At 45.4% G+C, this 26,209-nt stretch overlaps 1 protein-coding gene across 2 annotated transcripts in view; it reads right to left on the bottom strand.

Moving 5' to 3' along the window:
• Positions 1-26,209, bottom strand: part of FAM120B (family with sequence similarity 120B) — a 1,321,047-nt gene that overhangs the window by 721,871 nt on the left and 572,967 nt on the right. The window lies entirely within an intron of this gene.

The following is a 26,209-nucleotide window of genomic DNA, read 5'->3' as shown; positions in this document are numbered from 1 at the left end:
CTCTGGGGGTGACCTGGGGGAAGCTTCCCCTTCCTCTAAGTCCATGTCCTCCGTGAGGGACTCGGGGGAGTCCAAGTGCCTCCTCTTGCACTTTCGTTTGTGAGGGACCTCCTCGGTGGGGCTGTCCGTGGAGGGCTCACCAACGGGATCCTGTTTCTCTACGGGAACTAACTGGGGTGCAGACGCAGGCTGTCCCTGGGGCCGGACGATGGAAGACAGGCCCATATGCGAGGGAGTGAAAGGTGGATGCGTAACACGGACCGGGGACTTCGAACTCCTCGACAGCACCCTCTCCATCACGTCGAAAGCCGAAGGCGAACCACTCTCCCCTGGCTCTAAGAGTAGTCCCCTCGGCTCAGATTTGAGGACCGGTGTCAGAGCCGACGCGATCGGACCCGAAAGGGAAGTGTGCGCCGACCGCAATGGAGCAGAAGACACACTCACCCCTGTGGATCTGAAGCTCGGCTCTTGGCCCTGAGAGCTCGGATCCGAAAGATGACCCGATAAACTCGAGGGTAAGGCAACTACTATCGGCGCCGACTCCCCGGCTCGGAGACGACTCAGATCCGACGGCTCCGAAACCTGACAGTGGATCAGAGAAGGAGCAATGGGTGCAAAGAAAGGGGCCGAGCTCCCTCCTGGAGGGGGGGAGGCAGGAGCACTCCCATCTGCATCTGGGCCTGCAGGAATCGATGCATCATCCGGTCCACATCTGCTTCGGACAGACTCCTGGTAGACCTAGAAGAAGTCGTCGAGGCAGACCGGGAAGGCTGCCTAGACGACCTCGAAGGTGACCGGGACTCCTTCTCCGGCTCCGGAGAGAAGCGTGGAGAATGGAGCCGAGAGGGGGAAGACCTGGAAACCCTTATGGGGGAACAAATCAATTTAGCCGCGGAGCCGAAGAGACTGATTCGGCCTTCTGCTTATGGCTCTTGTGTCTACCCCTCTCCTTTTCCTTCTCTCTATGCCTCTTCTCTTTCTTAGAAGAGTCCCCTCTCCCTGGGAAACAGCAGGAGGTTGAGTCCCAGCCAGGGGAGGGGAAGCTGAAGGCTGGACATTCACAGCCGCGACCGGCGCCACTGAGCGAGAGGAGGAAGAAGAATCCGGGGGCAAGTGTCCCGCCAGGATTAGCTGGTTCCTCCTGACTCTCAGAGCCCGGGGGTTAAAGGCCGCACAAATCTGGCAGCCCGAAGTTAAGTGGGCTACCCCCAGGCAGAGAACGCACTGAGTGTGGCCATCCGCTGGGGATAGCTTATGACCACACTCAGCACATTTTGAAAAAATGGCCTTAGGGCCCTCGGCCATCACACACAAGCACACACCCTAACACACACAGTAAGGGGAAGGGAAAAACACTAATTTATTAATAAAAGTAATTAAAAAATGGTTTAACTAAACTACGGCTCTACTACACACACACACCGAAATCGCTATATTTTTTAACAAAAAATACTCCTAAATTCCTCTCACCTAAAACACTAAGAGCTTGTCCCTTATGCTTCAGAAGCCGCGGCAAATGAGATCTGAGGACTGGAGGGAGGTAGCAGGGTATTATGGGTAAGGGGGAGGAGCTGAGAGCTCAGATCTTTAGCTTGGAAAGCTGCCGACTGGGATCCAGGTCGGATCCGATACCCAGAGGTTGCTGATCAAATGAAGTTAACTACTTCAAATACCATATTCTTCTGTGGACATGGTGAGGACAAGAAAGAACTTGATGTGAATTGTTGGCCCCAAGGCATCCTTCCTGGATTGTTGGTCAGTACTGGAGTGATTTGGAAAAATGTTCATTTTGTTTGCATCTGCATCAGAAGCAAGAGACTTTTTGTTTGTTTACCCTGTTCTCTGGTGTTGTCTGCCTGAACTAGTAGTAAGAGACTTTTTTTCATCTTTTAAGTTTTTGTACTTAAAAACTGTCACTGTACATTAAATACTGCTTATTTGTCTTCCTCAACTAATTTGTTACCTATCATGGTAAACATGACAGGAAGTGACTGAGCTCTTTGCCTGTTTGTTGGTCACGTTGCTTACTTGCTTACACAAAACATGAAAGGAGGAAAGGTTTTCAGCTCATGGGCCTTGAGGCAGCAGAAAGAAACAGAGCTAGTTGTTCTTACTGTGAACTGTAACCCACTTCTACTGCTGTAAAGAAAGAATGCAAACTTTTTTGTTACTGTGGACTGTTACTCATTTCTTCTGCTGCAATCAAAAACGGAAAGCAACCCAGTTTTATTACTATGAACAGTCATCTGTTAGTACTGCTACCCAGAAAGACACAAAGAGAATTGCTTTACTAGACTTGGATTGAGAAGTGACAGTAGTGGTGGCACCTTGCCACTAAATTACCAGTTGATTAGTTTGCATTTTTGAAGACTGTCAGGCTAAAAGAAGCAATAGACATACTGTCTTTGCTTTTGTACTGTGAAGTGTTTTATTTTCTCATTTAGTCAGTCACAAAGCATTTTATTTCCCTGCAATAAATGTAAATTTAAAAGGCTAAACGTGTTCACTGCATCCAATTTCTTACAACTGGCAGATGCAGTGGGCAACTGAAGGTGCACCTTCCTGCTTAACAATTCTTCCACCTTTTGCTCTTCATCAGTTAATTCCCATGAACCGCTTGCTCTATACACTATGACTATGGCTGAGCAGATATTGCAGACTTTTGTTACAACTGGCAAAGGGATGGTTGTGGTAATAAAATCTACAGCCCAAACTAGGGCAGTACCCCATTAAAACGCTAAATGCCGATAAGAACTTGTAAGTCTATTTAATCACTTTTGAAACAATTGCTAGTCTGGAGGTTCAAGACCCTCATCAAGGGCTCATATTAGCTTCTCATCTTATATCAGAAGCCCTTAGTGCTTACATGGATATTCTTACTGCTGACTGCTCATATTTTGACAAAGTTAAGGGGAGCTTATTAACTAGACTGAGGCTCGGTATTGAGACTGTGACGCCCGTGCACTGGCCCAGCAATCAAGGAGCCTCAGTCCTCACCACTAACTCCAATGAGGGGCATCCACATAGGGAAAGGATAGTAAATAAACACACAGTAAAGTACAATTTCCCTTAAGAGCACACAGAGATCACAGTCTGTCTAGGGCTGGTTTCTCCCTTTCTCTCCATGTCCTCAATAAGACAACCCACTGGCACAGCTATAAGGTCCAGATCTCAACCAAGTGGGCAAGCTAAAACCTCCAGCACCCTCTCTGTCCAACCAGTGTTTTGTGTCCCTGCCCAAGTAGCTGACACACACACACACACACACACACACACACTTTCAGATAAGAGTTTATACAACCACACAGACACTCCTGGGGATTTGCTGGCACAGGTTCTCCAGCTGTGCCCCTTTTACCCAGACTATACGGTAGAAATCCCTGCCACCACCCAGCTAATATTTATCAGCTACTCAAAAGCCCTTATGAAAGGGTGTCCAATTATACTGTGCAATATTATTATTGAAATGTTAAGTGCAACCAAACAGTCAAGACTTATTTGGAGTGACTTGATACACTATCACTATATCCATGCAATGTACTCTTAGAACTTAAATTATCTCTACACAAAACAGCCACAGTTGAAAGGTTTAAAAATATTTAATAAATAATAAACACACAAAACAATACTTCTTACTACACAGTGCTAGTCAAGAGTTCAGAGATCAAAGACAAATACTTAAAATAATACAGTAGAAAAGTTCTGACATCACAGAAAAACAAACTAGTTTAATCTTCCTATTTCCTAGCTATATCTACGAGAAAACAGTTTTAAAATCCTACTTACATATAGACACAGGCAGAGTGGTGAGTGTATGTTCTCAAGACAAATGCTCAAATGCTCTCATTCTTTCTGTCCTTAAATTGATAACACAATACCACTGATTCATTTCAGATTAAATTTCTTTCTGGTTTCCAGGCTAGCAGACTCTCAGAGATTAATAGCCCTTGATCTTGCAGCTGCTCAGGAAGCCAGAACAATAAAAGGAGTTACACATGCAAATTTTAGCCATTAACTCTGGCCTCAAAACAATAGGCAGAATGCCTTTATCTAGCAATCTTGGCTCCGAGTTTTGACATCAAAGAATTGACTTATCAGCTTTGTTACAGTAGAGTGCACTGTTGTTATATTTTTTGCAGTTCCACATTTAACACCATTTTTCCCATTTAAGAGAACAAGCCTGTGGCTTATATTAAAACTTACAAATGACAGAATTATCTACAAAATTCTATCTAGCTAGGCTGGCAACATTCACATATCTTCACCCCCCCCCCCCCCGGAACTCATGCTAGTTTTTCCAAGTGTTCCTTGAGAAACGTTGCTTGAGAGGGTTAGGTCTATCTGAGTATACCTTATCCCATTCCCTGTCTTGACAGCCCATCTGCATTGGCTTTGCTAGCTAATCCCACTGCGGTGCTGCACTGTCATGCTTGCAACCCTAGGCTCCATCTTAGCAACTTGGCATTTTGCTGGCTGGTTCTGTGTAACCATGTTAGGGGGTTGGGATCTGTCACTACAGTGAATTTTCTTCCATACAGATAAAGCTGAAGTTTCTGCAGTGCCCACACTACGGCTAGACATTCCTTTTCTACAGCTGCATAGCATTCCTCCCTGGGTTGGAGTCTATGACTGAGATAAACCACTGGGTGCTCTTCCCCCGCTGATGGAATCTGGCTAAGTACAGCTCTCACCCCATGGTTCGAAGCATCCACCTGCACAACAAATTCTTTGCTGTAATCTGGACTGGCTAACACAGGGTGTCCTCCCAAAGCTTCCTTAAGCTCCTGGCATGCCAGCTCACATGTTGGGGTCCACACTACCTTATCTGACCTGTTCTTCCTTGTCAGGTCTGTGAGGGGAGCAGCTATGATACTATAACTGGGGATGAACTTTCTGTTGTACCCTGCTGTCCCTAAGAAGGTCCTCACCTGATTTTTGGTAACAGGTGCAGGCCATGCCTGAATGGCTTCTACTTTGGCAGGTTCTGGCCTGATCTTACCACTCCCCACTCTATGTTCCAGGTAGGAGACCTCTGCCATACCCACCTGACACTTGCTCGGTTTAATGGTCAACCCTGCCCTCTGTAGTCTGCCCAGCACCTCCCTGACATGTTGAATGTGCTCTTGCCAGGAATGGCTGTAGATGGCAATATCATCAAGGTAAGTAAGGGCAAACCCTCCTACTCCTGCTAGGATATGATCTACCCGCCTCTGGAATGCTGCTGGGACATTTTTCATCCAAAGGGCATCTTTGTGAACTGATACAAGCCAAAAGGAGTCACAAAGGCCGACTTCTGTCTAGCACTGGGAATCAAGGGCACCTGCCAGTAACCCTTGGTAAGATCAATGGTTGTAAGATACTTAGCCCCACCCAGCTGCTCTAGTGACTATTTAATTTCCTGTAGTCCACACAGAACCTGGTGCTGCCATCCTTCTTTGGCACCAGCACCACTGGGGAGGCCCAGGGACTGTTGGACTCTTGAATTACCCCTAGTTCCAACACTGACTGTATCTCCTCCCTCACAGTCTGTTTGACTCCCTCAGGCACCCTATAAGGGGCTTGCCTAATAGGCCTTTGGGGCCCTGTATCCACCTGGTGCTCCAACAGGTGAGTGCACCCCGGTTTCCCAGTGAACATGTCCCCAAACTCCTGTAATACTGCTCGCATTTCTCGAACCTGGGTAGGAGATAGCTGCTGGGACATTGCTACCCCTTCCACTGAGGTGTTAGTCCGAGCCTCACTGAGGAGATCAGGCACCAGATCTCCCACAGACTTCTCCTGCAATCCATTGCAAATACTCAACACAAGGGCCTCCCTATCATGGTATGTTTTCATCATGTTAACATGGTACAATTTGTGCTCCTGCCGCTTGCCTAGCAGTTCCACCATGTAGTTAACATCACTTACCTTTCTTACCTTGAAGGTTCCCTCCCAAGCTGCTTGCAGCTTGTTGTATCTGACAGGAATGAGAACCATTACCTGCTGCCCTACAGCACACTTTCTAGCTCCAGCATTCCTGTCATACCAGAGCTTTTTCTGCTGTTGGGCTTCTGCTAGTTTCTCCTGGGCCAAGCCCATGAGTTCCCTGAGCCCTGTCCTGAGGTTTAGGACATATGTCACAACAGACTCCTTGTGAGATTCACACTCACCTTCCCACTCATCATAAATTAAATCTGAAGGTCCCCTCACCCAGTGCCCATATGGCAACTCAAAGGGTGAAAAACCCGTGGATTCCTGGGGAACTTCTCTGTAGGCAAAAAACAGATGGGGCAAATATTTATCCCACTCCCTCTTAAACTGGTCTGTAAATGCCCGTAGCATGGACTTGATTGTAGAGTTTAACCTCTCAACAAGACCATTACTCTGGGGATGGTAAAGAGTGGTCTTCAAGTGCTTCACCCCACAGTACTTCCACAGACAAGCCAGCAGGTCTGACATGAAATTGGCACCTTTGTCAGTCAGTATTTCTTTTGGGAAACCTACCCTGCTGAAAATATCTAAAAAAGCATTTGCCACCTGTCCTGCCTCAGTGGAGGACAAAGCCACTGCCTCAGGGTATCTTGTAGCATAATCTATCACCACTAGGATATACCTTTTCCCTGTGGAACTTGGGGTACTCAGGGGCCCCACAATATCAATAGCTACCCTCTGAAATGGCTCCTCAATCACAGGCAAAGGCATCAAAGGACCTCTCACCTTGTCTCCTGCCTTGCCTACCTTCTGGTACTACTCACAGGTCCTGCAGTACCCTGTTACATCTCTGGAAATTCCAGGCCAATAGAAGTTCTGCATAATATGTTTCTTTGTATGTTTTATGCCCATATGACCTGCAAAGGGAATATCATGGGCTATGGCTAGAAGCGCCAAACAGTAGGCTCTAGACACTACCAACTGCTGTATCCTCTCACCTTCTAGCCCTCCCTCAGGGGTCCACTCTCTATACAGTAACCCTTTGCCCCAGTATACAGATTCCCGTTTCCCTTGAGAATTAGGTGCCTCACTAACTACCTGCCTCAGGCCTTGAAATGTAAGGTCTGAGAGCTGAGCCTGTCTCAGCTCTCTCTTTGTAACCATTCCCAGCTCCCCTTCCACAGGAAATCTGGCATCCTCTGACAGTGGTGCCTCACTGTCAGCCTGGGTACTACTACTCATCTCTACCTTTGCAGTCACTCTGCCCAAGGGACATCAGTATCCATAAGCAGCTGTAGCTCACCTTCAGTCTCACTGCTACAGAGTAGCTCCTTCCCTGAAGTAATCACCTCACCAGTCCTGGCTGCAAGTATGCAGTCTATCTGGGTCTCCCCCAGGCTACCAGACCCACATGCTTGTCTTGAAGCCTGACTGCGTGTAACTACATAAACATATGGTACTGCCTCATCAAAATCCTTCCCTATCAGAACACCTGCAGGATGGTAGTTCGGTACCTCTGTTGTCTCAAGACAACCTACTATTGGCATTTTGTCTTTCCCACTTACTGGCTCTCTCAACTTTTGTTCCCCACCTTGCCTCCATGGACATCTGTATGCCACATGGCCAACTGGTTGCATTCAAAACATTTAACCCTAGGTCCTGGACGGGTACCTGGACTAGTGGCTTCCCCTACTACTGGCAGATTCTGTTGGGGCAGTCTGGGCTGCCCACCATGGGTTCCTTTAGAACCATGAGCAGTACTGAGGGTCCCTTTCCTGTGCAGGGATGCCCTGCTTGCTAGGTATAGGTCTCCCTTCTTTCCCAACTCATCTGAAGTAGCACATTGTCTATCAGCTAACCAGATCCTCATCTCATCATGGAAAATGGCTAAGAGCTTGTTCCCTCACCAAAAGGTCTTCCAGCCCTTCAAAAGTGGTTACCTGACATTCACTCACCCACCTATGAAAATAAGTGCTCAAATTCAGCAACATATTCACACACACTTTCATCTGCCTTGCATTTATGCTCACAAAGCTTTTTCCTATAAGTTTCAGGTGTTAGGTTAAAAAAAAACAGGCAATTCTCAACAGCAGTATAATCCAAAAATTTATGAAAGAAATTTAGACAACACAGTTACAGCTTTACCATGGAGTAAGGGGGTCAGGAACTGTACCCAGAGCCTTTGGTCAATATCATACTGTTTACATACCCTCTCAAACATATGAATGAAACTATCAAAATTATCCCCCTCTGTAAACTGCAGAAGAAATTTACTGACCTTTTGTGCTTCTGGGGTCCAGTTACTCCCTTCCCCATTACCTCCATGACTCTGGTGAAGAGTCAGCATCTCTTTTTCATGCTGCCTCTGCCTTTCCTTCTCCTTAGCTTCCAGTCACAGTAGTTTCTCATTCTCCTCAGCCTGCAGACATCTCAGTCTCTCTGCTGCTTCTGTTTCCAAATGTCTGGCCTCCAACTCAAGTCACTATAGCTCCAGATGGATTTTTAATCCTCTGCAGAAAGGTCTATTCTCTGAGTATTGTACATCTCCAAGGCCAGTATGTTCGCCCTCCTGATTGCTGTTTCCTGATGCAGCTGTGACGAAAGCTACAATCACGTCTGCCTCAGTCAGGTTTCCATGCACCAGTCCCTTAGTCTGGCACATCACAGACAAATGGCTCCTTGTCAGCTTGCCATACTCCTCTGCTGACATGCTTGCCTGCTCTCCCTGACTAACTGTGCTAACAAAAGAAAGAAAACAATTGTGATCTGAACTCTGAATATTCACTGCATGTCTGATTTAGAGTACAAAAACACCTTTCGTGATCGCTGTACACAAGCTACAGGAATTCACTATCCACACCACTACAAGCCAATTACCAACCAATTAATATGTGGTGTGGAAATCCCACCACTGCCAAACAATATGTGATGCCTCTGCACTGGCCCAGTAATCAAGGAGCCTCAATCCTCATCACTAACACCAGTGAGGGGCGTTCAAATTGGGAAGGATAACAAATACACAGTAAAGTACAATTTCCCTTAAGAGCACACAGAGATCACGGTCAGACTGGGGCTGGTTTCTCCCTTTCTCTCCAGATCCCCAATAAGACTCCCCACTGGCACAGCTATAGGGTACAGGTCCCAGCCTAGTGGTCAAGCTAAAACCTCCAGCACTCTCTCTGTCCAACCAGTGCTTCGTGTCCCTGCCCAAGTAGCTGACGCACACACACTTTGAAATAAGTGTTATATACAACCACACAGACACTCCTGAGGAAGGCTGGCACAGGCTCGCCAGCTATGCCCCTTCCTGACAGTCTATAAAGTAGTACCAGCTGCCACCAACCATTAATATCAGCTACTAAAAAGGCCCTTACCAAAGGGTGTCCAATTATTACTGTGCAATATTATTATCCAAATAGTAAGTGTGACCCAGGGCTAAAGCTATTGGAATGGCTTGGATAGTATCACTATATACGTGCAATGTACTCTACATCTTAAATTATCTCTACACAAAACAGCCACAGTTGAAAGATTTAAAAATATTTAATAACAAAGAATAAAAAACACAAGACAATACTTCTTACTACACAGTGCTAGTCAAGAGTTCAGAGATCACAGGAAAAATGCTTAAAATAATACAGTAGAAAATAGTTCTGACATCAATATAGAAGACAGCTACACTAAACTTACTATTTTCTATCTATTTCTAACAGCAATCACAGTTCTAAATAAACTTACATATAGAGCACTAGTGAGCTGTTGTCAGCTTTAGAAAAATCCAAAATGCTCTCTCTCTGTCTCTGAGAAAGTCCTTTAAATTGATAATACATCCTGCTGACTCATTTTAGATTACATCATTCTTAACAATTCTCTGGTTTCGCAGGCTAACAGAAACTCTAACATTTACATTTCTTAGTAAGCTTGCACATGGTCAGGAAACCACAGCAATTAATGACATTATATATGCAAAATCTAGCAATTAACTTTGGTCTCAAAACAATAGAAAGAACCTGCTGGTTCAGACACCATGGCTCTGAGCCCTGAGATCAGTCATAAAATGCTTGACTTATCAGCTTTCTTACAGCAGAGTGTACTGTTGTTACATTTTTGAAGTTCAACATCCAATACAGTCTTCTCACATTTAAGAGAACAAGCTTATGGCTTTTATTAACATGTACAAAGACATAGAATTATCTACAAAATTCTATCTAGCTGGGCTGGCAGCCTTCACATATCTTCACAACCCTATCTATGGAATAGACTCCCCATCAATGTGAAGCAGAGTTTCTCCCTAGCCCATTTCAAGTGCAACTTAGACAATTGGATGAGAAACCAGAAATTCATCCCTGGTTTGGCACCAATGTTGCCAATGGACACAGGTAACCTGTAAATGGTTCATCTCCCAGGCCCATGCTTACACGTATCAAGGGTATCAGAACTTATCAGAGATTTGGGATGCATGGCTAGGCTTAAAAAGGCCTTCATGGTCTTTACCCTAGTAAACACCTACGAACTTATGCAGACCCTGAACTTTCAGGTTGTTGGCAGAAGCTCCCTTTCCTCAACAGGAGGCATCTGTGTACAGCTTTTGAGTAGGAAGAGAAACCTAAAAATGCAGACCTGGATTCACGGAAATCTGCTGAATTCACCAGCAGAGTTCAAGCTTAAGCTTGAGACAGACTAAAAGTGGGACAGGAAACTTCAGTGGGTGGCAACGCTGGAGCCAAACAATCTTGAGATACCATTAAAATTTCCTCTTGTGGAGTTTGGCAAAAGGAACTATGGGAATGGTGGATGCCATAAACCCCAGGGCTCAGAGAAATTCCCTTGCAGGAAGAAGAAGAAGAAGAAGAAGAACAAGAGACTGGAAATAAGCAGTAAAGAAAAGATCTTGGGAGGTGGAAGAGAAGCCAACATTGGGATGGTCTGAATCCTGCAACCCAAAAACAAGTAGTCCTAAGAGGGAGTCAGCATGGACTTTTTGAAATTGGTTGAATCCCACACTGTGCAGAAGCGCAATGTAGGTTATGAAGCAGGTGCTGCTAGCAGGGCTTGAATTAGAAAATAAAGGAATATTTGAATTCCCTGAAGTATGCAGAAAGCTATCACAGAGGCTAAACATACCCTCAGAGCTGTAGAAAGACCAAAAGGCAAAGCAGAGAACTGATAATGAGAGGAAGAAACAGAAAAACAGAAATATGGAAGCAAGCATCCTTCAAATCTAGGGAGATCAGAAAAGCCTGGGGAAGCAAAACAGGGAAAAAGGTCTAAAGTGACAAGATTCTGAAGGAAGGAGTCCTGAAAAGGGTATTCAGAAAGGACAGGTCTAGAATGGGCCTCACGACCCTCCTTCCTTAGAGCCAGAAACATTCTTGAATAAAAACCTGTTCCCTATTAAGACAAGGGAACAGGTTATATGGTTCTCTGTTTCACCAGATCCTGCAGGACCAGAAGAAAATGAGGAAGCTGACAAGGAGATGCCTTAGGAAGGCCAGAAAATGGAGGAAGGGACTTCCAAGCCATAAAATATCAATGTTGGATGATAGAGAGAACCCAGAAGTCTGTGGTTATTTGCTGCCAAACAGGGAAAGAAAGCGTTAGCCTGAGGGACGAAGAAATCTTCTGGCCAAGGAGGAGGGGAGACTGGATATCAGACAGAGGCAGATTTATCAGGAAAAAAAGGTTTTGGCCTCCAGAACTCTAAGTGGGTTTATCTAGGAAAATCTACTTAGAAAGCCTCTTAGATTTAGACTGCCTTCGGACAAAATAAAATTTCAAAGGATAGCTCCTCTGGAGCTTCAGTACAGTAGAAACAAAAAAACTGAAGTCCTGCATAACCTTGCCCTTATACTGCAAGGTTTTAAACAATACTGCAACGTCAGTGACAAAAATATTCTGGATGTCTTAGGGAAACTCTATAAGTTTGGCCTTAATGACCTCAGGTAAAGCCTGCAGGTGCAACCAGGAATATCTCCTCATGACAGAACCAGATGCGGTTGCCCTAGAGGAGGAATCAGCTGCAACATGGCTGCATTTAATAGAATGGCAAGCTATCTGAGAGGCAGAACTCCGAAGAGAGAAAGCGGAAGTCTTACTATCAAAAGCAGGCTTGTAAGTCAACCCCCTCACCCACCCACCCCCAGTTGTGAGAGAAGATCCAAGACATATCTAATCATGCATGTTTGATAATTAATGACCCTCAAAAGTCAAAGTAGCAGAAGTACACAGTTTTTTCCTCTCTCTCCACAGCACTGCTGTCCTTATTAGGATGGAAAGCTTGGAAGAGGAAAGCAACAATGCAGATGGCATATCTGTGGACATGGAAAAAATCAACAGGATCAGATGAAGGACTTTTATAAATTTATGATCCTCGGGCACTTTAGAAAATCTATCTGGCTTCTTAGGGGCTGAAGGTTGAGAGACAGGAACCTGAGATGTTGCTGTAAAAGTGTCCAAGAAGACAGCTAAGACAAGAGAGAGTACAAAAGGTCTGGGTGAGTCCATTTGCAAGAGTTCATAATAGCTCTTTTGAACCTTTGAGACTTGAGAAATTGTTCCATCATATGGACCACTGTATCCCAAAAACATAATTCATCAGAAATAGAGCCAGGGGACAAAGAAACTTCTTCATCAGACCCCAAGTGTGTTCATGAGGAATATGCTAAGGATTCTTCACCAGAGCCCAAATCCTCACCAGAAGAATAAGAATCTCTAGGTCTCTGAGAAGACATGTGTGACCAGGGAGCAGCAGCAGCAGGAACAGACAATCCCTCTGGGGTTTCAGAACAATGAGGGCATTGAACAGCCCTTGAGAAAAGTCCTGACACTATTTGCTAAGATCTTTATCCACAGTAGCCACATTTGGTTTTCTGTTTCTTTTTTAATTGGAACATCTGCCTTGACAAATGAAGGAGGTTCAGACCCCTGCTTTGATTCAATAAGGGTACAACGCACATCTTCCCAAAATAAAAGTTTGGGAATCCCCTAGGCCCTTAAGATATAATCAGCCATGGTTCCCCCTCTATATCTGTATCAGATATATGCACAGCCTTAGGAGATGTTTAAGTAGGCAGCTCCATGTTGGCCTGCGTCCAAATGGGTCACGGCACATGGTACTGTTGTCAGCATCGGACTGTCCTTGTGTTCTTTATCCAATCTGAGGAAGATATCTGGTGGAGACTGGACAGCAGCAGATTTAGTACATATTTTTTGCTTTTTTTCTTAAGAGGCAGCTGAACGTTGGGGTGAGCGTTTTCTGCCATGGTACCCTGGGTCAAAAGCTTCAGATACTGTTTTTCCATATAAATAGAAAGAGAAGACAAACAGCTGTGGAGTGTCTTAAGGACAAATGCCGGACAGATGTCACACTGAGTATGGATGTGCATAGCACAACCTGACAGATGTAGCACTGAGTATGGTTGTGCATAGCAATCAACAAAAAAGGCACTTCTCATGTTTGTCTGTATGGGAATCTGCCTCCCACACTCACATTTTCCCTTCCTGGATGAAAAGATAACAAAATGCAAGGAGGAAAAAAGAAAGGAAGGAACCCCAATGAGGTACTTATCTTTAGAAGGCTTTGTAGATGAACAAGCTCAGAGAGCAGCATACAGACCAAATTTAGAAGTAGTGTTCAGACTGGCAGCAAAGAAGTTCTACAGATTATTTGTTGATACAGAACATATTTACCTTATACTTTGCATGTAGAACATACGGTTGATGTAGGACGCCAGGAAGGAAGGCTTTGGTATACTGGCCATATGTTAGGCTATCTTTGGCAGGATATCCCAAGAGGAAAACACATACTGCAACAGTGATAAGGAATCCCTTTTTAGAACCATAATGGATCACTATGGCAATATTCAGGACAGAAAGTGAACAGCATTAATTCTAGTAAGGAAGCATGTGGAAAAATCCCATAAAAGGAATATAACTGGAACACTCATCATAGAGAATTTCAGGTGAGTCCTGGTCCTAGTCCCCACCACCGAAAATAAACTTTTATGAAACCCTTGAGAGGCTTAATGAGGTGAAATGCAAGATAAAACAAGTGGGAAAGAGACACTCTGAACAGCTCTACCACAACAATGTATTAAAGCCCTGGAGGGAATCAGAGGTCAGTGTGGTATGAAAGGGACTGAGCACAGCCAACCAGGAACAAGAGATGCAATTAGCATCTTTCCACGGTAAGTCAGGGTGCCACCCTAAGGGTAAAAAACAAGAGGTCCAAGAGTTTCTCCTATGAAACAAGGATATTTTGTTCACCTTTACAGGGATGAGCAACTCTTGTTATCAACAACGTTGAGAAGGTGCCTGGAAAGAAGATGAGTCACAGGTCTTATAGAATCCTTGAAGTTCAAACATATGCTATATGCAAGGAAGTAAAAAAAATGCTGAAACTGGGGATCAGCCATAAATGTAACAACCCCACTACTGGTACCATACCTGAATGGCATTATCCAGTTCTGTAACAATTTTCAAAAAATGAATAACATCATAGTTCAACACCCTGGAGGATGAACTCATAAAGCAGCTGGGGAAGGTATGCTATTTCACTACCCCAGACTTGACGAAGGAGTTCTGGTAAATCTTTCTGTCCCAAAACTCCCAAGAAGAAATTAGCTCCCTCTATGACCGCGGGTCTTGTTCAATGGTCTATATTACCCTTTGATCTTCACATGACCTCAGCTACATTTCAAGGATTCATGGACAAAGACTTGAAAACCCACCAATACTATGTTACAACCCAGCTTGGAGATGATGTAATTGTGATTCTCACCTCCCAAAAGTACAGGCAGTGTTGAATTCATTAAAGCAAGCATGTCACACACCGAATGTCCCTATGTGTAAGACAGGTATGTCCATAATATTGTGCTTCATGTATATTATAGGTCAGGGTTTAATCATGCCCAAAAATGAAAAACTACATGCCACAGAGAAATTACCAATGCCCCAAACTAACAAGAAATTCTGTGTTGTAGGACTTGGTGATTATTATAAAAAAAAATATTCTGAACTTTGCTACAGTGGCCTGCACCTTAACCATTCTCACCAAGGGTAGGAGACCAGGCAAGATGAAGTGGATAGTAGAAGATGATAAAATCTTTAAAAGTCAAACCCATTCTGGTGTCTCCTGAATTCTGCAAACCCTATACTGATGCCTCAAAGGTCAGACAAGGGATAGTCCTTGCTCAGCAGTCTGGTAATAAAGAACTATATTAAGAAGCTAAATAAGACATACAAATCGGTATTCCACACAGACTGATAATGTCTAGCAATTAAGTGGGCATGAGGGACCCTTCACATTGCTTGCCATGTAGATTTTTCACTCTTGTTATAAACCCCACCCCCTGCAATGGCTTTTCCAGCAGCAGGAGAGTATCAACCTTTCCCTGTGCTCCCTGGCTTTACAACCATTCAGATTCAAATTTCAGCAGTGACATGGTGTACCTCATCACAATGCAGGATGGTCTGTCCAGGGCCAACTTACCTTCGTGGTGGCTCAAAGCAAAAGGATCTAACTGAAGAATATCCCACCAACAAACAATATCTAGAAACACGTCTCTGTGAAGCTTCAATTTGCAAGCCTGTGTTTTGGACTTGCTCAGAGAGTCTGCCACTAGATTGTGCTCTGAAGGATGGTATACTGCCTGAAGAGTTAACTGATAACTGACAGCCCTTTCCCAAACCTGAGGCGTCATCCTGTAGAGAATGTAAGATTTCATGCCTCCTGCTTGTTGACATACCACATCACTGTAGTGTTGTCTGTGTACGCCTTCAAGGGGCCTGGACAGAACATGGGGTGAAATGCCTGAAAGGCCCAAATCAAAGCTCTCATTTCTTTGATGTTGATATGGTCCGGCTTCTGTTGGAGAGGCCAAAGACCCTGAACGTTCAGATGACCAAGAAAAGCCCCTCACCCCATGCCTGAGGCATCAGTGAACAGCTCTTGAGAAGGGACTGCAGGCTAAAAGGGTTGGCCTGGGTTGACAGCAGACTGCTGAATCCACCACTTCCTTCTTGAGACAGGGAAGGGGAGGTGCACTGAAATTCAGAGGGTGACAATGCTGTAGCCAAAGTGACTTGAGGTACCAATGAAGCTTCCGCATATACAGTCTTGCAAGAGGAAGCATTGAAACAGAAAAGGCCATGAATCCCAGACCCCAAATGAACCCCCTTGGCTGTCATGGCAGTCACAGGAAGAAGAGACTGAAATAAGGTGGTCAAAGACAATAGCTTTGGAGCAGGAAGATAGGCCAACATTGGCACCATCTGAATCCTGCATTCCAGATACACATATTCTTAACAGGGAGTCATTGCAGACTACTGGAAGTTGATACTAAACCCGACTTTGAAGAAGAGAGATGGTGAACTGCAGATCCTGTAACAATTGACTGGAGAAGGCACCTGAAGCAACAGATCATCTACATAATGAAAAATCTGAATGCCTTTGAGCCTGCAGAAGGCAATCACATTAGCTAGATGTTTCGTGAATACCCTTGGGGTAGTAAAGACGTCAAAGGGCAAAGCAGAGAACTGAAAATGAGAGAAAGACACAGAGAAACATAAACACTTCCAGAAAAGAAGGTGAATAAGGATATGAAGATAAGCATATTTCAGATCCAAGGACACCAAAAACGCCTGGTGTAGTAAAAGAGGAACCAGAGTTTGAAGAGTAAGTATCCAAAAAGAAGGGATCTCGAGGAAGGTGTTGAGCTGGGAAAGATCCAAACCAGGTTTCCAAGTGCCCTCCTTTTGAGGAACCAGGAACATCCCGGAATAAAAATCCCTTCCCACTTGGGAAAGAGGGACAGGCTGAATGGTTACTTGGTTTAACAGGATCCTAGAACCTCTGGGAAATGAGGAAGGTGCTCTAGAGCAGGATGAACAATCCCTGAAAAAGAAGCGCGATATGTCAATATCATGAAGTAACCCTGATGGATGAGAGAAATACCCAAGAGTCTGACGTGATGAGGCGCCAATTTGGAAGACAAAGGGAAAGTCAAAGGGAAAAGGAACCTGGTCTAAAAGAAGGGGGATGGGAACTGTCAAAGAGAAGCAGGCTTACCAAATAAAGGAGGCTTCTGGATCACAGAAATCTCAGAAGCCTTAGCAGAGGGGGCCCGCCTCCCACCCTTCCTGCCTTTAGAGGCTTGGTGGGGTTATCTGCGAACAAAAGCAGACCTAGAAGGATAATTCATCTAGAACTTAGGGAGAGGGGAGATAAAAAAGAAGTCATCTCTTACCATAACGTTCCATCTGTGCTGTTGATCTTAATCCATTCATCACTGATGGGTTCGGTTCCGAGGCCTCAGAACCGAATCGGCTTTATACCAAAGCTTGCGCCAGCCAAAAACTCTCGAGCTAAGATTTTACCCATAACCCCCTTCTCCCTGTTACCTCAGATCGAGTTTGCCCTAGCAAGTAAAGCAGAGGCAGTCTCCGAGCAAAAAACCTTAGTACAGGAAATGGACCCAAAGATCCCCCAGGAGCCTCTAGGAGGGGGAAGGAGGGTGGGACGTGATGAATGGTTAAAGATCAACAACACAGATAGAATGTTATGGTAAGGCATAACGTCTTTATCTGATGTTGTTAATCTTCATTCCATTCATCACTGATGGGACAGAGTCCCCAGATACCTTATATCCATGGGTGGCCCTAAGGAAGAACATTCCTGAGCAACATTGAACCAAAGGACACTCTTCCCTTGAGACCAGATCCATCTTGTAATGACTGATAAAGGTATGAGGGGAAGCCCACGTATCTGCTGCACAGATGTCCACTGAAGCTCTGGAATGAAAAGCCACAGAAGTTGCCATAGACTGATGTTGAGCGGGACAGATTTCTTTTCTAGATTACAGATGAAAGTTATACAGTCTCTGAGCCATTTGGATAGAGTAACTTTAGAGAATGACTTACCCATTTTTGGACCATAAAGGGAAATAAACAATTGGTCTGATTTCCTGATAGTTTTTGTTCTGTCTAGGTAAAACCTCAACTGTCTGTGAACATCCAGTAAATATAAACAATACTCTCCCTTGTTAAAAAAATTAGGAAAAAAACACAGGCAAATCAATTGTCTGATTAATGGAAAGGACAGAAATTACTTTTGGTAGGAAGGAAGGATTGGTCCGTAGTAATACTGTGTCCTTATAAAAAATCAAATAAGGATGCTTGGTACAAAGAGCTTGGAGCTCGGAAATGTGTCTGGCCGAAGTAATAGCCACCAGAAAAAGGGATTTCCAGGATAGAAACTTGATGTCACATGTGGCTGCTGGTTCGAAGGGGGACCGTGTCAAACATTGCAAGACAAGAGTGAGACTCCATGGTTCTGTGGGCTGTTTAATTGGAGGTCTTGAATGATGGATTTCTTTCAAAAAGGTCTTGCTCAGGCGATGAGAGATTAAGGAGGAGTCACCAAAACCATTTATGAAAATTCAAAATGGCAGCTAAATTGGCACAAATGGTTGAAGCTGCAGCACCCTCCTCGAAAAAATTAGATAGGTACTGGAGTATAGCAGAGATGGGTGCAGAAAAATGGTCTAAATCGCTCTGTCTAGACCAAATCAAAAACCTTTTCCATTTGTCAGCATACAGTTTCCTGGTGAATGGTTTATGGGAAGCCAGAATAATGTCACGTACTGAAGAGGAAAGATTACAATGCCTGGCAATCACTGGAAGTGGAGAAGCCAGGCTGTGAGCTTGAGCCTGGAAAGGTTTGGGTGGCTCAGCCCTTGAGGGTGAGATATCAAATCTGGAGTTGAATCCAGGATCCACAGTCTGCAAAGAAGATGAAGCCAGCGAAAGGGGAACCATACCTGTCGAGGTCAAAAGGGGGCTATGAGGATCATCTTGCTTTTCAACCGAAGGGCTTTCTTCAGAACTAAAGGGATCAGAGGAATGGGAGGATAAGCATAAAGAAGTCCCATGGGACAATGGTAAGTGCGTCCCTCGGGGACTCCCTGTGGAGGAATAGGGCAAAGTAGTTACTGCACATGTGGTTGGATGGAGAGGTGAATAGGTCTCAGCAAGGCTGGTCCCAACAGCTGAAAATCTTCGCCGCTAACTTGGGGTTGAGGGACCACTCCTGAGGTAGGAGAATGCACCTGCGCAATTGGTCTGCGATCATGTTAGAAATCCTCGGGATATGCGTTGCTATCAGAAAGTGGTTGGAAGCTATTGCCCATTGCCAAACTGTCATGGCCTCTCGACATAGGGGATAGGACTTGGTTCCTCCTTGTTTGTTGATGTACCAAACTACTGACATGTTGTCCGATTGGATAGCAACTGTTCCGGAAGGAAGGGCAGTCTGAAATGCCTGCAACGCTAAGAGCACTGCCCTCAGTTCTAGAACATTTATATGCAGATTGGCCTCTACATTAGACCATGTACCTTGGACCGTCATTCCCTGATAATGGCCCCCCCACTCTATCAGACAAGCGTCCATGGTCACAATGGTGTTGGGCTGAGGGGGATGGAACAGACGACTCCAAAGTGCTGAGTCTGGCTTCATCCACCAAGAAAGATCCAGTTTGCACCGATTTGTAATACGGATCTTGGAAGACAACGGTTGAGGATTCGGATACCACTGGGTTAACAGAAGACACTGTAAGAGTCTCATGTGAAATCTTGCTATGGGTACTATAGCTATAGATGCTGCCATTGATCCTAGCAACTGCAGGACCTGTCGAGCCGGGACCAAGTTGTGACACAGTATCACCCGAACCTGTATCCTTATTCTTTGAAGCCTGTGATCCGGGAGAGAGCTCAAGCAAGAATGGGTATTGAACGTTATCCCTATAAACTCCAGGGTCTGGGTTGGAGTTAGATTGGACTTTTCCCAGTTTATGGATATTCCCAGGCGATGCGCCAGTGAGGGTGTAATGCAAGGCTGTTACCAGTAGATGCTTGGTGGGAGCGGTGAGGAGCCAATCATCCAGATATGAAAACACCCGGAATCCTTGCAGTCTCAAGTGAGCTGTTACTGCTGCCATGCATTTGGTGAACACTCTGGGGGCTGTAGAGAGTCCGAAGGGCAGGGCATGGAATTGGTAGTGACTGGCTCCCAGCCAGAAGTGAAGAAACCTTCTGAAGCCTTTGCCCATCTTGATGTGGTAATACGAATCGAGCACATCCAATCGCCTTCCTCCAGAAAAGGGAGAATGGACTGAACCATGATCATCTAGAATTTTGTCTGGCTGATGAACTTGTTTAAACAGCTGAGGTCCAAAATTGGCCTCCAGTCCCCTGTCTTTTTTGGCACCAAAAAGAACCTTGAGTAAAATCTGGATCCTATCAGGCCTAGTGGGACTTTTTGGATGACTCTTTTTAAGTACAGCTGTTCTATTTATAGAGCTGCTTCATCTCTTAGACTGGGTGGAACATCTGGGATTCACTTTGGAGGTTTTGGGTAGGAGTCAAAAGGGATTTTGTAACCTCTGGATATTATCTTCTGCACCCAAAAGTCAGTGGTAATAGATAGCCAGGCATTGGTATGCAGAGAAAGATGTCCCCTGACTGCTTCCAGAGGAAAGCAATTGGGCCGCTCTTTAGGAACGCTGATAGGGCTGTCCAGAGAAGGAATCTCTGGAACCCTGATTATGCATACCACCTCTGCCCCTGTAGTGGCGCCTTCTGGAAGAGTTGCCCCCTCTGCCTCTGGGGGTAAACTCACCACGTGTATCATGAAAAGAACCCTGAGATTTTTTGTGCCACAATTTCCCACTTCTCTGGTTCCTGGAAAAAGGACGCTGAGGAGTGGAGAAACGTACACCAACTGCAAACAGGGTCTTACCACCCTGCTCACACCTGGCTAACGTGTCCTTCACTTTAGGGCCAAACAGGGAGGATGCTTCCACTGGAGCGTTAAGGAAGGTAGACTTGAAGGCATCTGCGAAGTCACATAGGTGCAGCCATGCGTGACATCTCATAACTATGCCTGAACCCACAAGTCTGGTCGCCCCTTCGGGTGCATGTGAAATCAACCTCATGGACAAATTAGAAATCAATTCCAGGGTTGCTAGCTGCGAGGCTACCTTGTCATTAACCTTGTCAGACACCTTTCCTAACAAGAGTACCAGAGAGTTCGGAGATGAGGTCTCTTTGGAGTCTGATGAAATGTCCCAGGTAGTTCAAAGACCAAATAGCAAAGATCAATGAAGCAAACACTCGCTTCCCCAGTCTGTCCACTGTTCGGGACTCTCTGTTAGGTGGGTGAAACGTGTGGCGCTCCTCAGCGAGCTCTTTCTTGGTGGCTGCCGCCAGCACCATAGCATCTACTGGTAGACCTTTTGACCAGTGAGGATGTTCTTCAGGGGGAGAGAGGAACTTGTCTGGTCTCTTGGGGATTGCTTCAACCGCATCAGGGTTCTTTCAGGCATGCTGCACCACAAGCTGAACTAACTCGTCCACAGGCAGGGTCACCCAGGAGGTAGATGGTCGAGCACAAAAGGCCTGCAGGAAGATGGATGCCTCAGAGAAAGGGTTTTTGGGCTTCCAATCATCCCTCTGTTTCAAGATCTCCAGGATGTCTCCGAAGGAGACATCTTCAGGGGGTGAATGAGGGGACTCTATCCCTTCATCGTAATCCATATCCTCGGTGATGAACTCCTCAGGGGAGTCCATGTGCTTCCTCTGGCATGATTTCTTCCTAGGAACCTCCTCAGTGAGAGCTTCTGAGGAGGACCCGGAAGAAATGGCACTCTGCAACAGGGTCTCCTGTGGCTCCCGAGCATGATCTGGGTAGTGGTCTGTGACAGCTGCAGCACAGGGGGAGGACATGGTTGTTCCAATACTGAAGGCTTGCTCTTGGAGGCAAGAGCACTCTCCATCGCCTGGAAGTAAGGGCCGCCCGAAGAGGGATGGGTGCCTGGAACCGAGAAGGACAACCTCAGAACCAGGGTCACACCATGCTCCTTTGAGCCCGCTCCCAGGCGTGGAGCCTCAAGCTGGATAGGTACAGACAGGGCTCCTGGAACCGTGGACAGCACCATAGAAAAAGCCAGCGCTGAACTCAGAACCAAGGAATCCACAGTCCAATCCCGGGGCTGAGGAAGACCCGGTTGCAACGGAACTGAAGGCCAAAGGGTTGACTCCGGGGTCAAAGTGAGGTCCACTATCAGCACCGAAGCCAGGGTTGCTGAGAGAGGCGTCAGTGTTGAGGACTTCACAACCTGCAAGGAGGACGAAGGAAGACAGTAAGATGGAGTCCGTGAAGCAGAAAACGCAAGTCCTATAAGGTATTGGGATTTTGAATCAGAAGGAATCTCCCTGGATGTCAGCAAATGGTCCACAAGGCGCACCACATTGAGTTCGGAGAGGCTCATGGTGGACCAAGTGGATATCCCCGAAGGGGGCTCTGGACGCTCTAAGAAGGAACTATAAGCCTGTCTCAAGAAACGGTCCACAGACGGGGAATATCGGGTCCATGCTTGTACGTCTAGCGGCACCACAATCTCCACTTTTGAGACGATAGGGACAGCAGGGTCTATCTGAGTTATCGGAGCTGAGAAAGGGCTCGGAGTTTGAATTGGAGTTGAGGTCAAAGTTTTTGCATCAGTCACATCTGATTTCATAGATGTTGTCGGTGGAGAGGTAGTCGGAGTCGACAATATAGACAAAGACTGTACCAAAGATGGTGCCTTAGGCAAAGACTTTTGTTCAGATGCAGAAAGCTTCAGAATTTTTGTTTTTGGCTGTCTTTCCTTCTGCCCAGAAGGTGAGGAGGGAACGGAGTGCAATCTCTTTTTGTCTTTCCTAGGAGGGGGTGAACCCTTCATTGCAGACAGAGCCTCTGAAAAAGGCAATTTGAGTAGGCATTTCAAAATCAGTTTATTTTTACACTCATTCAGGGTAGAAGTGCTAAACCCCAGACAGAAAGAACAAGGAGGTTGTACTGAAAGATGAGGTACTCCCAAACAGTAAACATAGTCATCATGAAGGTCACTATTAGGCATTTTTCTCCCACTCTTCAGGCATTGTTTGAAGCCTGAAGTGCCCTTTTATCTGACATGTTAATATCAACAAAATCAGCAAAGCATAACAAGTAAAAAGGAAAAACCAACAGATTACCACAACTAAACAGACAACAATAGTTAAATGGAAGGTAAAGAGAAGATACCAACGATGGTATAAAAGAGTTACCACAGCGGGTAGAGAGAAGGGAGTATACCAGTGATGGTACAAAGATTAACAGGTAATGATAGGAAAGTTGTAAAAGGACTTGGCAAAACACAGCTACAAGAAACAACACACTAGCCAAGAACACACTAAACAATTCTGAGCTATCAGAAATATCAAAAAACAGAATATTCCAGCAATATCAAAGACTTAGGTGAGAGCTGGCTTGAATGCAGCTTTACGGCAAATGAGATCTGAGGTAACAGGGAGAAGGGGACTATGGGTAAAATTTTAGCTTGAGAATTTTTGGCTGGCGCGAGCTTTGGTATAAGGCTGACTCTTTTCCAAGGGCTTGGAACCAAACCCATCAGTGATGAATGGAATGAAGATTAACAACATCAGATAATATATTTAAGGTCTTGCAAGGCTTTGCCTTTGTCTTGCAGAGACTTAAGTCAGCAGCAGCAGTTTCCTAAAAAATTTGTATTATCCAAAGGATAATAATGTCCTCAGGTAGAGACTGGAGATGAAGCCAAGAATAACGCCTCATGACACACCCAAAAGCCGCAGCCCAAGAAGAGGCATTAGCATCATCATAGCTACACTTAACAGAGTGGTGAGACACTTAAGGAGGAGAACCTAAAAAAAGATATGGCATCAGGGAAGGCAAAGATAACCTGACAAGCCTGAGCAATCAAGGCTAGAGTATACCTGGTCATGTGAGTCTGGTAAGTAATAGCCCTAAAGGACAAAGTAGAAGCAGTGTAAACTTTCTTGCCAATCCTCTCCATTGCCCTATTATCCTTATCACAGGGCAAAAGTTTAGAAGGCTTTTCTGAAGAGACTGACACCACAGCAGGATCAGCAGAAGGACATTTAAATAAAAAATTAATAACCCTCAGGAACCTAAAAGAACCTATCAGGTTTCTTAGGAGCAGGAAGCTGAGAATCAGGACACTTGGAAGCAGCAGTCAAAGTATCTAGCAAGGCAGTCAATACAGGAGGAACTACCAAAGGCTTAGGAGTAACCACCTGAAGCAACTCATATCATCATCTCTGAATATCAGACTTAAAGAATTACATCATCCTAACAATTGTGTCCCCAATGGACAATTCCTCAAAAGGACGATAAGCCAAAGATGAAGGCATCTGTGAAGAACAGGACAAAGACCACTCACCAGACACTGAATCCTCATCTGAGGCATCTGGTTCCCTAAGCCATTTAGAAGGGGTAGAGGTCCAAGAAGGCATGGGTACTGAAACCCTTGAGGAGGCTTTAGGGCCAGTAAGGCAAAAAACAAGCCCCGAGTAAACTCTTGCCATTCCTTTTGAGCATCCATAGGACAGACTGAAACATACTTCAGTTTTTGTCTTTTCTTAGAGGGGACATCTCCCCTAACAAATACCAGAGGTTCTGACCCTTGGAGCGATTTGATAAAAGAACCCAGAACTTCCTCCCTCACCAATATGAATCCTTCTTGGACCCTCAGAGATAATCAACCGTGGTTCCCCCTCGACATCCAGAGCAGATGCTGCAAAGCATTAGAGGATGTAGGATAAGACAGATAGGTTCATAGGTTCATACTAGGCTATCTGCTCTGGGGCAATTATAAGCCTAGCCCGATTCTGTACGGCTTATGCCACCCCTTGATTTGAGTATACTGTGCCCTTTTTAAGGTTTAGTTTACTGTGCCTCTGTCTAGTAGTGACACAGGAGTAATCCCTGGGACAAACCTACGATCCCCCATCCACCTATCGAGATTCTTCTTGAAGAGATTCAGTGAGGTGCTCTGCCTCACATGAACTGGAATTCTATTCCAGAGCGAAGGGAGCCTCTGGGTTATGAACCTGTCCCTCCAGCAAGTCCTATTTATTTCTGTGCTGAGGTTCAAGTCCCTCGGCGTGTGGCTCTAAGGGATTTAGATTTACTGAGGTGGAGCATGTCCATTAATTCTGGATTTGACATAGCTTTGTATGTCAGGCATAGATCGCCTCGAAGTAGGCGGTATGCAACTGAGTAGAGCTGGAGTTTTTTTAACTGAGCAGCATATGGCATCTGTTTGAGACCCTTGATCCTCTTGGTGAGATACTTTTGGGGTCTTTCTAATTGCTGCAGGTGTCGGGTAAGGTACATCCCAAAAGGGGCATTGTATTCTATGATGGGCCTGATGAGGGATAAATAAAGGGGCACGATTACCTCTCTTGATCTAGATGTGAAACCCTTCGTGATGAGGTGGGCTATGTAGAAGGTCTTTCTAACCACTTTGGCAATGTGGTTTTCAAAGGAGAGATTGCTATCAACTTGGGTCCCCAGGTCCCTAATAACTTTCTCTGTACTTAATGGGTTTCCGCCTATGTGGTAATTTGTGGGCACATTGTTTTTGCCAAAGGGTATGACTATACATTTTTGGCATTTAGCTTTAAACCATGGTGCTGGCACCAGTTATCTGTATCTGTGAGACCTTTTTGAAGGATGTTTGTGTCAGCTGGGGAGTTGATTATGGCCCCCTTTGCAGGCGGCTGCGAACTTTGTGAGCCCTAGTCCTCCCACGTTGCCTGTACCTCGGAAAAGTATATACCGAACAAGAGTGGTCCCAGGACAGAACCCTGTGGGACGCCACTTGTGACCGGTTTCGAGTCTGACATGACTCCAGCAACTCTCACTCTGTGGGTTCTGTCTTTGAGCCTGTTTGCAACCCATCTTGTGACATAGGGGTTTATATTTAAGCTGGATAGCTTATCTATGATGCCCGAGTGGGGTATTGTGTCAAATGCCTTTGCAAGGTCCAGATAGGCTGTGTGGACTACCTTCCCTTCATCTATGGCTTTGGTGACTGTTTTGAAGAAGTCAACCAGGTTCAAAAGGCAGGATCTGCCCTTGACAAAGCCGAACTGGGTAGGATCTAGTGTCTGTAGGTCCCCAATGTCTTTGTTTATGAGCTCCATGATGATCCTCTCCATAGCCCTGCAGACTAAGCTAGTCAGGCTTATGGGGCAATAGTTTCCAGGGTCCGTAGAGGCTCCACCTTTGTGGAGTGGGACCACTGTTGCTGTACGCCATTCTGTGGGCACATATCCTGTAGTGAGGCTGAGATTGTATAGCTGTTTTATTTGAGGGATTAGTTCCTCTTGGAGTTCATGTAGGACGCAACCTGGGACGCCGTCTGGTCCCATGGAAGCA

This window comes from Protopterus annectens, chromosome 1.part0, assembly GCF_019279795.1.
Source record: "Protopterus annectens isolate FY-2018-M chromosome 1.part0, PAN1.0, whole genome shotgun sequence".
NCBI classification, from domain to species: domain Eukaryota; kingdom Metazoa; phylum Chordata; order Ceratodontiformes; family Protopteridae; genus Protopterus; species Protopterus annectens.
This window is presented reverse-complemented; position numbering and strand designations above follow the sequence as displayed.